This window comes from Macaca thibetana, chromosome 10 (assembly GCF_024542745.1).
Source record: "Macaca thibetana thibetana isolate TM-01 chromosome 10, ASM2454274v1, whole genome shotgun sequence".
NCBI lineage: Eukaryota > Metazoa > Chordata > Mammalia > Primates > Cercopithecidae > Macaca > Macaca thibetana.
Window position 1 is genome coordinate 96,411,419 of NC_065587.1, and position 3,973 is coordinate 96,415,391.

The following is a 3,973-nucleotide window of genomic DNA, read 5'->3' on the forward strand; positions in this document are numbered from 1 at the left end:
TGTTCACTATTCTATGATTAGTTATTATACTTTCCCCAGTAACTGGGAAACCTCAGTCAATTGACTTATCTATTGATTGAACATAAGCAATAAAAATTTCTGCTGTATACATGCTTATAAACTTTGGATTTATTTTTCTGTGTGTGTGTGTTATGTCTATTTGTGGATATGTGAATAATGTATTATGTAAATATAACATAATTTTGTGATGAAAAATAAAATCAGCAATATTTAGTATTTCCTATTGATGAATTTTCAATTAGAAAATCAACAAAAATACTTATGTCAAAGAAATATTTGTATACTGTTTCACACTTACTAGATTGGAGATATGAATTTTAACTAAAGTCTTAGAAAATTCCTTAACTCAATTTGCTATTTACTTATATTTTTAATAAACATTATTTTTTTCTAAAGTAGTCAAGTTGATATTAAATATGTATTCATTTTGTATTACCATTTTTACTTTTAAAGAACTAAGCTACCAGTTTTTACACAATAAGAAAATGAAAACATCATCAATTTCACCTAAGTTATCTGCCACAAAAGTTGCCAAACTCGTGGCTTAAACTCCTAACGTATCACTCACTTTTATGTAAATGAGTTGCAGAGTAGTAGACTTTTCACATATCACATTTGCAAATATTTTCAGTACTAAAATTGTATCCTATCTTTATTAGTTGTTGAATTTAAATTGGGCTTCTATCAACTTAATTTTTATTCTCCACATTAATGCAGCAGGATTCAGACAGCTTAATATATAATAGAATTAGTGAAGACCTGTGTAGCCCCATCATAACTGACTTGTGGGTGTCATAATGCAGCTCTGATTTTAACAGAACTCATACTAGAGTTCTATACTGCTGGACATATATCTGCAGTTATACCTTGCACATTATAGATCATTATTATATAACATTCTCCTTGAAATAAGTTTCAAATAAGAGCAGAATCATATTAAGTGTTCTGAAAATAGTCAATTTACATAAGAAAGCATTGTCATACCAATACAAAGAAGGAATGGTGTAAGAAAACTACCTTTATTAATAGAAAATTGAAAGAGAACATTATACATGCAAGATTTGGAAAACATCCCAGAGTCAACTCATGTATAAAGAACACTGAACCATGTTAAAGCAGGAAGGTTTATTTTCTCGTAACCTTCAATAACTAAAGATTCTATTGCGAGTCCTTCTAATGACTCACTGAAAAAGGTTATAGAAGGTGAATATAGAGGTTACATAAAGAAGTATACTGATTCATCTATTTTAAACAGGAAGGAAAAAAAAACAGAAAACAAGTTTATGCCATTAGTTAAAAGGCCCAACAGAAATAGATACTTTTCTAAAATCAAGTGTGCCCATATTTGTACTATAGTCATCTTTTGAATAACTTGGCTTTTTGCCCTTCCTCTGCTGGCATATTTGTGATAGGAATAGATGACAAATCTCACCTTACTTTGAAAAAGTATGCTTTTCCCAAATTCCTTCATCAATCTTGTGTATATACATATGTGTGTGTTTATACAAATGTATGTATATCTATGCACAGATATATCCAGATATAGATATACACTTTTTCTATAAGAGGATAATTTAGCTTAAAATAAGAAAATGTCACTAATTTTCTTTTGGTCTAGAAGTTCTGTACAAATAAGTAATTAGCACGTGAATTCCTACTCTGTGGATTTCTTACTGTTCTTCCAAGTATTCAGGGAGTGTTTGTGCTCTATCAGGGGAAGTGTTGTATGTACTTTTCCCCTGGTTAAAAATGAAAATAAGTGACAGGTCCTGATGGGATCGGTTTCTTCCTACAGCAGGTGTGTGGTATGAAAGCAAGAGCCTGAAAACTCTCTCCTGAGTGTAGCGAGTTTTAAAAACACTACTGCTTGGTTCAGTAAAATGCCAAGGCCATGACAAATGGGCAAGATATCCATATTTGAATCTCTATTACTATCTGCTAATTACCTTATACTTCAAAATATATATTTTTACAGAGACCGTAATAAGTTTGTTTAGTCATGCACATAGAAGTGAAATGAAGTGTTAGAAAATAAAAGGAAGAATAAAGTAGTTGGGCCATAAAAGGTGGGGAACAAATGCTAAGAAAAGAACAGTCTTGAGGAAGGTGTTTGAGTTACTATAATAATCACCACCAGTGGGTAGATGCCATTATTACTGGCCAGTATATATGATTTAAAATATTAAGAAAAATCAGACCCAACAGTATGCAATAGAGAAATGAGAGAAACATTGATCTCATCTGCTGGGTCTTCACCTAAATTTTGCTTCTAAAATTTTTCTTCTCTCATCCGATAAAGCTTAATTGTAAAGGCATTTAATCCAGGCGGATTGCTGTAACTCTTTTGTAGGTAGACAGACAAATGTGAATTATAATATTCTTAAATACGTCTTATTTATTTTTTCTATTTATTGTACTGGGGTGTGTATGTGTGTGAAAGAGAAGGATTGTTATGTCCTAGAAATAGTATTTTGTAAACATAATTTCATTTATTTTCACAGAATCTACATTTTCTAAGTTTCAGTTGAGAAAATGAGTTTCAAATGGGTTAAATAATTTCTTCAAAAATACTTTCCCTGTACTTGTTAAATCATTTCGAGTATCTTAGCCTTTCTCTCTTGTAAATTATACTTCACTAGAGCTGGGTGTGCTACAGTATTTAAGCCTGCAGTAAGTTCTTTGTGGAACACTGCACTCAAGATTAAAAGGGATTTAAACATAGACTTATTTCCATAAATATATGCTTTGTTTTGAAGTATGGCCATACAAAAATATCATCATGAGAGTTTTTTTATTTAGATACAGGATTTTTAAAATGCCAAACTTACTGTTTACTAAGTTATTCTGATGTGGTTGTGAAAATCTTCTCATTATGAACTAGTGATTATGCTGTTACCATCACCAGGCTCATCACAAATCCATCAGTTTCTTGTTTACAAATAATCCTCTCCCCATGATTATCAGACCTGGGACCTCAGATTTTTTTTTGTCTTCCCTTTCTCTAGATTTATGTCTAAGTAAAATTTTCCCAATTTCTTCAATAAGTTTTGGAAGCTAGGTTTCATTCTCATATGCAAAAAACTAAATCACAGTAATATGCTGCATGTCAGTTTCTTCAAATGGATTGTAATGGGTTTCTGATGAAAGTTCATAAGAAAGTCTTTTGATATTACTCAGAAATTCATTTTATTATGAATTGTCACTAAATGATAAGATAATTCTTTGTCTCAACTAAAGACTTGACTTTTCATAAAAAAGACTAATTTTCAATAAAAAATTAGATTATTAAGGCTAAGTTTAGAAATAAAGGACTGTATAAAGAAAGGAATCATAACTTTTGAATCCAGTTTGTAATTATTGCTATACTCAGAAATAAAGGACCATGAAGATAAAAATAAACTTTTGAATTGAAATTATATTTATATCTATGTCCACCCAATATTATTATTTAAAATAATATCCAAGCTAGTGAGCATAGCAGAGATGATTATTAAAATTTTACATACACTACAATATAGCTAAATTAACAAACAACTTCAAACCATATATAATTATACGTAATTTTATTTGAATTGGAATACATATTTAAGCAATCTAAAACATACACATTCAATTTAAAGTAATTATATTCCTTCCTATATATGTTATTTCAATGTTCTTATAATAAAGTATGTGTGTACACACCTATGTAAAATACATACAGATTTGACCCTTCACATCTGTGTGTTCTGTATTCATGGATTCAAATCAATGATGGATTTAAAAAAACACTTAGGAGAAAAAATTCCACAAAGATCCAAAAAGTAAAACTGGAATTATGTATTCACCTAGCATTATGTGAAATCAATGCAAATGAAGTAATGTATAGGCGTTGTATTACATATCATAAATAATCTAGATATAACTTAGAATTATTATGTGCATAGAATGCGCATAGGTTACATACAAGTAC